General features: G+C 50.4%; 1 protein-coding gene across 4 annotated transcripts in view; it reads left to right on the top strand.

The window, feature by feature from the left end:
- The first annotated feature begins 6,031 nt into the window (after window positions 1-6,031).
- DGKG (diacylglycerol kinase gamma) overlaps window positions 6,032-8,347 on the top strand; it is a 209,497-nt gene continuing 207,181 nt past the window's right edge. For 2 of the 4 annotated variants that reach the window (XM_017538417.2, XM_017538416.2), the window contains exon 1: window positions 6,169-6,455. The gene's annotated coding sequence lies outside the window, so the exon portion shown is untranslated. Of the gene's footprint in view, window positions 6,456-8,347 lie in introns of all 4 variants that reach the window. The other 2 variants (XM_017538415.2, XM_037741964.1) reach the window with 2 other exon arrangements.

Genomic DNA, 8,347 nt, shown 5'->3' with positions numbered 1-8,347 from the left:
TTATAGAATACAGTTCAGTTTGCTCACAAGTGCTGTAGAACGAAAATTAAAGCAAGCTCAATGTGAGAGAAGCTCTCTTAGAGGAAGCACACAGCACACTGTGGCTTCTGGTTTCTAACAGTGCCTCTACTGCGTACAGCCTGGGAGATCCCGAGCCATCCACTTCTGCGTAAAGTGAGGATGATGGTTCTGTCCTCACAGCGCTCTTGAAAGGGTTAACATCCAAGTCTGTGTAGTGCCTGGCTCATGATAGATGCTAGGTTCTTTAGCAAGATTTGAAAATGGGAATAAATCTTCCTCTAACTGTAGAATCTCAGAGCCAATAAGGACATGTAGTTGTCTTCTTTAAGTTCAGTTTGATATGATTGATTCCCTACTATTTCCAATACTCTGTGGGTGATAGGAAAACAATTAAGATGTCGTCTAAGGAGGATAAATTGCTGTTCCATGGATGGGGCGGGGCCATGGGTATGAAGCATATACAAGTCATTGTAATACAAGGCAGTCTGTTGTAAGTACTGGAATAAATTATAAACAAGTTTCAATGGAAGCACAGGAGAGAGGATAATTAACTTCAACCGGGTGAATTTAAGAGGCACTATAGAGGGAGCAAGAGAGAGAGAGAGAGAAAAAGGCAGTTCTCCCAGCCGTGGGAGTAACCTGAGCAGGATGGGGGAGGGCAGGTGCAAGGTGTGTTTGGAAGACGAAGCCAGGGAGCATGCATGCCCATGTCCTTGAGAAGTTTACCGGAAGGGCCAGTGGATGAGTGAGCTTGGACCAATATTTGTTTATCCCTCCAGTTTGACTTCATGGAGGGTCCTGAATGCCATTTTAAGGACTCTCTACTTTATTAAGGCAGTAATAACAATAACTCCATTTATTAAGAACCTACCGTGTGACCAATCCTATTGCAGGCTATTTATAAATGTTTCATCTATCTTCCATAAAAGCCTATGCCTAATTATGATTATGTCCATTTTATGGATGAGGGATCTGAGGCTTTGAAGGATTTGAACAAAGAGAGGGCTTTGAAGTCTAAACTCTCAGCAGTTACTCTGGCAGCAGCAAATAGGAAGAACAGATAGAGGGAAATGCTAGCACTTGGGGCTCCCTCAGTTTCTAACATGTTGTGACATTTTATCCCCCAAAATTGGTTAACAGGAGATAAAGAAGTGACCAGGATTTCTAAAAATAGACTGATCCTTTCAAACGTTTTGTGGGCTGGGCAGACTTTGAAGCGAATGGTCATTTATGGAGTTAGAACCTTTTCCTCTCTGTGGCTCTTCCCGGCGTTCCCGGTGAAAAGTTTCCCCTCCAAGGACAACAGTGAAGAATTCCACGGCAGCGTCTCCTGACCAGACATAGCAAAAAACAGACCTAGAGTAATGTAGTGAACCCAAATTAGCCTTTTTACAAGCTCAGTATAGCATAAAGCTTAACATCCTTTGCCCAAAATACAACAGAAAGAAGAAAGCCTCCTTCTTTGGCTCCCTACTCACTCATACCTCCTTCCCCTCTTTCCACCATCTGTCTCCTGATAGGCAATCATCAAAGCAGGATCTTGGATGGGTAGGTGTCTCCTTCATTGTCAAGTAAACACAATCAAAGTTCCTGAGAAATCCACTGCAAGCAACTCCAGTGAAACTGCAGAATTCCAGGCGGGGGGGCAGATTTACACTCTGGTGGTCCCAAAGTCCACCAGCTCCTTTCATGTTAAAATATTACTATCTTTAGGAACGCGGAGACAGAGTTGCTAACCTGAATTGCTGTTTCTTAGGAAGCAGACACGTTAGCAAGTAGTATAATAATTGGGCTTTAAAAAATAGACAACCTTAATGGAACAGACTATCTTTAACAACTATATTTTACATTTTTGCATAGCGCTTCTAAAATACTTTCAAATAAGCTTCTCCATTTAATCCCACCCTGGGATGCATGTAATACTATCCCCACTTTGCAGAAGAGAAACTTGGGGCTTAGAGACTCAGATCTAGCTCTTTTGACTCCATCTAATTCAGAATGATCTATATATTATTCTGAACCCAGTGGCTTCTTCGTTGTGCTTTTCTTCAAGCTGATCAGTTGATATGGTGAGAATTTTCCCAGCTTGCCTTGTGGAGGGGCCCCACTCAGGCAAGGGGCAGTACTTAAAAGTTGTCCAGTGGCTAGTACTTAACAGAGTGCCAGAAAGGACTGTAGGGACCGTTTCCAGCCTTCTTATTTTACTAATAAGAAAACTTAAATGCCTGCATTCCCAGGGCTGGATCCCAAAGCCCGTTCATGATGAAACTGTGACCAGGAGCTCTTGGTTCTCCTGTTTCCAACCCAGAGTCTCACAGTCTCACTCCACCACAGCCTTCACAGGCAAAGGCAAGCAGAAAGGGAAGGTTAGGACTTGGCTAGTATCTGTTCCCATCCTGTCATTATTTGGTAAAGTGGAAAGATCCTATTAATTATGAGATCATAAAATATTAGGTGGAAGACAGCTTGTAGATCATCTGGTGCAATCCTTTGTGTTCTGTACATGAGAAAAGTCAGCCCTAAAAAGGCAAGCAGAAACCCCTCAGCCCAGCCCACCTTGCTGAACTCAGCCATGCTCCAAGTGTCGAGTGCTATTCACCCAGCTTGTCAGAGACAGTGGGACTAGAAATTTCCAGACACAGGTACCTGACTCAGCCCTCGCTTTGCCTTGGCAATGCAGCTCAGGCATCAGCTTCTGGCTTGGATGATGTGTTCCCAGAGCAACATGGTGAGTGTGAGCTGCCAACATTGAAGTCTCAGGGAATGTAAAGTGTTGAACTAGTTAAACATCCAAAAATGCCCCATCTCTCAGAAACAAGAGTGACTCATCACAGCGCTTGAGCTACAACTGGGAATGGCATTAGGGTGAGTGTGGGGGCTAAAAATCCATGCTCAGATGCCCCCAGCTTCCTTTCCTGTGGCCCTTTGTTCACAGGTCTTTTCTCTGAATAAAAACCAGCACTTACACGCTCCGCTGCCAAACCCAGCCCTCCTCCCCCATGAAGCCTGCCTTGACTCTTTCAGCCCAGAGGAGGTCTCCTTTCTCAAGCCCTGAGAATCTGCCCTGTACAATTTGGCACATGATTCCACACTTTCATCGCTTCTTAACCATTGGAGCATTTGTTTTGTAATGACACGAATTGCAAAATCTTTGAGGGGAGGAACTAAGCATCCTCCTCTATACCCTACAGTAAGTCTCAGAGTGTCACCACAGAGCAGAGACATGCTCAGACTCACAGATAGTCCTGACTTCAAGACTATTTCTGCTTTATCTTATGTTTGGACATACAGCAAACGTTTCATTGTAGCTTCGGCCATCTCAAATAAAGAGCTCAGTTGCAGGGCCTCCATCAGCCCAGGCAAATTAGAGAAAAGTCATCCTTCACTCTGGGCAGACACGGCCCTGCCAGGTTGTGTGGCATGAGTTGGGTTTCAGCCCCTTAGCTGGGTACCCTGTGTAGCAAGCCACATAAACCACCTGGGCCCTGGCTCCTCGTGAGAGCAGCACTAAGGACTCCCTCCCCGCAGCGCTCCATTCTGATGGAGAAGGCCTACCTTGGGAAGGCTGGCATCAGACTCTTCCCAGCTTGCTCCCCAGCTCATTTGCCGTCAAAAACAAACAACAAAAAATCCACACCTGCCATAGCTCCTCACTACGGAACCCAAGGTCTATGTTCCCGGAAGAGCATTTGGAGGCTCCCACAATACTGCCCCAGCCTTCCTTTCTTCTGCTGGGAAGGCCCAAAATTCACCATGAATTGTCTTACTTTTCTGCTTTTGCTTTCTTCCAGCCTAGATTGCCCTTGTCCTGTTGATCTTTGCAAAGGATCTCTATTCCCCTTTAGAACCCTATGCCAAACCCTACCTCCTCCATGATGCCTCCATTGGCACTAATCGTTCGTGGTGCTTCTTCCCACCCCTCCCTCTTTGCCTTCCACATTGCTTCAGCCTCTATTCCAACCCTTTTCCTCCATGTTATTAGCGTGTAACTCAGTCCACACACCTTCTCTGAACTCATCCTGCAGCAACCCAGATGCTTCATGTGGCTCCATCCTGAGCTCCCAAAGGAATTCATTCACAAAGAAATCAGTGAACAATATTGGCTTTACAAATTATTTCTTCCATCGGACCAGGCACTGCCATGGCCCACCGCACAGCAAACTATTTACCAATCTTTGCAAGCATCTTCCCTGTCCAAATCCCTGCTTGGCAACTCCGTCCTCAGAGTTCCTCCCCTCTCATTACTCCTCCCCAGTGTGCTCTCAACCAGGCTGAGGCTCCACGCTCAGTCTCTGCATGTCTTCCCTGTTTGTTCCATTCAACTCATTTCCTTCCTCTTCTAATAGGCAGAACAACTTAATGTTGTCCTAACTGCTCCTTGCAAACATGTACCCCAAGTCCATTACAATGCTCAAACACAGGGTCTCCTTCTGTTTAGCCTTCCTTAGGAGTCGGGAATAGACAGCCAGAATGTTTTTCTTGTGACATGTATGTGCATTTTCCTCCAAAGAGCCTGCAGTCAAAAAAGCAAGGACTGTGTCTTCCACATCCATGCAACCTAGCGCAGTGAAAATACGCACAAGAAACCTGTGTCCACGGTTCTCCTCCTCCATGGATTAGGACAGTTGTAAGCCCTTTCTGTCTCTCAGTTCCTCTTTCCTCCCAAGTAAGACCCAGGACTGGAGTTAAGGGGAAGCACCTGAAGACAGAGTAGGAGTTTAACAAATACTTGTAAAATGAATGAGTCAGTGACTGAAAAGGAAACAAGAAAAGATAAAAACGAACTTGGAGGGCACCCTCACCAAGATGATTTCAGTCTAGCTGAAGGGAACCTTGAGAACCGACCCGGGGTGACAGAATCAGGTGTGAATCCCAGAGGATAAAAAGCTGCACACACAGGTTGTGGTATCAACTCTGCCTTCATCACCGTGTGGAACCTTGAGGAGATCTCTCAGCTGTTTATCATCTGTCTCACCAGCCTGCCTGCAGATAGCCCAATATGGACACCACCCAACAGGGTCCTCAGGGCTGTCTGACCTTCACGTTTGAGGCTTCTTCCCCAAAGGCTCAGACACCCAGAGTCCTTCGGCACCTCCACACTCTGCAGAAAGCTTTTCTTGGCTACAGTGCTGGCCTGGGACCTTCACTGCCCGCCAGCAGAAAAGAATTCTCGGCTGTGGAGACGAGTAAACTCCACATATTTTACAGATGACAGTCTCAACTCCTAATGACTCTAAATGTGGTGTGAAATAGACAGAAGTTATCCTGCTGTGTGACATGCCTGAAATAGTGTCACCACCACCATCACCCCCGACGTGGACACGCCGCACGTCATGGAAAGAGAAGCAACAAGTCACAGTGCCTTGGCCAGTGCGGCTCCCCTATCCCCCCCGACCCCAGCCCCTTTTCTGTGCTTATCTACGTTTTTTAAAAGGGAAGGGATCGATTTGCTCCGCAGGAATACAGTCCAAGGTCACCTAAAGGCAAAGGAGAATGGAAATTAAACACTCCGAGAGCCCAGCTAAGCAGGCTGTGCCAGTCTCCACCATGGCTACCAGGGGAAAAGCTTTTCAGGTTGAACGGCCACCAATCCACTGCCTCCGAGGTCACGGTTGTCACAAATGTCCCCCTGGACAGGGCCAGTGATTTGGAGTCTAGAGATACTGAGTTCCTAGGAAACGAAGAGAACTTGTTGATTCTACATTTTTATTTGTTCTTCCATTTGGTCGGGATATTAAGGCAGTCTTGACCCGAGTTGAGAAAAGGAAACGCCCAGTCGGTATTTGTTTGTCAAACACTTGCCCTTCGCCTCCGGGGACAGGGGGCCTCTGGTACCCATCACTGCGGCACCCTCTCCACAACCCTAAGCCTGTAACTCCTCCTCCCAAGCCGAAGCCCTGTAAGAAGCGTGCTGATGATGCCCGCGCCCAAGTTGCACCAAAGGGGGTCAGGCTCCCAGGGAGCGGACGGACCCACGTTCGTGTGTGCGCACGCGTGTGCATGTGTGGGCGCGCGTGTCTGTGTGTGCCGTGCGTACGCGCGCGCGCCGGTGTGTGTGGCGGGGGCGGGCTCAGCGCCCGGGGGCAGGGCTCCGCAGTGAGAGTGGCAGCCGGACTTGCCAGGCTGCGAGGGGCAGGGCACAGAGCCGCAGTGCCGTAGTAGCGGGCCGCGGAGATAGACGGCTTTGGAGCTGTGGAACCCCGAGCACAAGTGAAGACCCCGGCGCTGCCGCCCGCAGCCTGGCCGCGGATCTTCGCGGCGCCCACTCGGGCTGCGTCCCCCTCCCCCGAGACGGCCGCGCGGGCGGGAAGACGGCCAGACGCTAGCTTCGGTCCCCCTTCTGTCTCTCGGTTCCTCTTTCCTCCCAAGTAAGGGAATAAACCGCGAGGAAGGAGCGCCCCGGGCCACCGCGCGACCAAGTGTTGCCGACTGAGGTAAGACGGCGGCCGGCGCGGCGGAGGGGGTCCCGGCTCCGGGACCGCCGGGTGCAGCAACTTGGAAAAGGAGGGCAAAGCGGGAGCCGGTCCCGCGGCCAGGGAAAGGGCTGCGGCCAAAGCCAGGGCGCCCAGCCCGCCAGTTCCACCTGCCGCAAAGCCCCGCAGGAAGGGGCGCCCCGCTCGAGGGGTGCAGGCTTAGGGAAAGCGTAGGGTGGGGCTCGGCTCTCTCTGCGACTGGGAGGCCCCCTCAAACCTCCAAGCTGTGAGGGTGGGGGGCGGCCTTGCTCCAGGCAGTTTGCTGAAGCAACTGGTCGGATTTCCATCTTCTGGACTTACCTTGGCTACTAGATACCCAGTTCGCGCTCCAGGCAGTCGGAGAAGCGGGGGCTGCTTTTCCTAATATCTGGCCGCCAAAGCCTCCTGCCGTCCCGCGGGGTTCTAGGACTTTGGGGGCACGCCACCAAGCCCCGGAGCAGGGCGACTTAAAGGGAGGCTGAAGAGAACACAGACGCCTCGGAGAATACAGGGGGAAGGGTCAGGAAGAGAATCTAAGGTTGATGTGTGTAGTCTCGGAGTCACAAGATGCGTCCGTGTGTGTTTGTGTCTTGAGAGGTGCGTACCCAGAAATCACCTGTGGGGCTTTCGCAGACTCCACCGGCCCACCTGCCCTTGCCTGCTTTGAGATTTTCTTCGTCTGAGGGAGTGGACTGTAATTAGGGGAAGGGGCTGTGGAGTTCGAAAAAGCCCTACAGGTGATTTCACTTGCTGCCCTCATCCCCGCCATCACTGCAGTGGAAAGCGTGGGACCAGAACTAGAACCACCACCCAGATGGGAGTGATCCAGCTGCGAAACTCAGGGCGGCGGTCGAGACCCCTCCCCCCGTCGCCCCCCGCGGCAGAGGGTCTGCTGCAGCGCGAGGCGATTTGTGGCTGCGCCGCAGTGGGGCCCGGGAGCGCTGTGAACCCGTGGGCGCGCTCTCCCGCGCTGCGCCGCTGCCTCCCCGGACTTCATTTGCATACGATGACCTCTCTGTGGGGAGGAGGGCCTGGGAGGGCTGTTTGTCACTCCTTTATTTCGGGGTTTTGGGGGACGACACTTTGAATCTGGAGCTGAACGCCCGGGGAGTCATGATGAGAGACAGCAGTCAGGATACAGGAATGGAAACGGTCCCTCTGGACTGGATGGGGTTATCAACTTTGTTATTTTGGTGCTTGGGATTCTCTGTCTGTAAAATACAGCTGGCAGAGCCACTTGCTGGTGCACAGGGCACAGGGCATCCTGGTTGTCAATGAAGGAAATTAGATCATAGAGGGCAAATGTCAAGGTTTGGTCACGAAGCCAGGCACAGACACACAAAGTGTTATACTTTATGTCCCTCTCATTCCAGCCATGTGTCTAACCTAGGAAGGGACTTTAACTGTTTGTCATGTTAAAAGGCTGCATTTGTTGGAGATTCCAGTCCGAGTATAAATTCTACTCCTTAAATAAAGCGGCTGCAGCTAAGCTAACTTCCCTGTCTACTCCTGATCTATGACATTTTTGACAATCACCATTAACGTCTCCATCCAGCACTATAGGCATTACTACAGGTATTTTTCTGGGAGGGGTTTTGGGGTGGGAAGCTAGCAGATGAGTCTTTTTTCTACATAAAACCGTAGAGTTTTATGTAGTGGTTGGTTCAGATCAACCAAGACATGGGGAGAAAATGGTAAACATCAGCGCGTCTTGAAATCTAGACTCTCAGAGACGGGAGTAACTACGAAGATCATCTGTTCCAGCTCCCCCAACCGCTCCAACTCCCCACGCAACACCATCAACAGATGGCAAGGATCCCTTCAACCCAGGCACTCCCAGAGGCTCAGGCTGTGCATGTGTGAGCCTCTGAGAG

The sequence above is a fragment of the Cebus imitator genome, unplaced genomic scaffold (assembly GCF_001604975.1).
Source record: "Cebus imitator isolate Cc_AM_T3 unplaced genomic scaffold, Cebus_imitator-1.0 Scaffold111, whole genome shotgun sequence".
Taxonomy (NCBI): domain Eukaryota; kingdom Metazoa; phylum Chordata; class Mammalia; order Primates; family Cebidae; genus Cebus; species Cebus imitator.
This window is presented reverse-complemented; position numbering and strand designations above follow the sequence as displayed.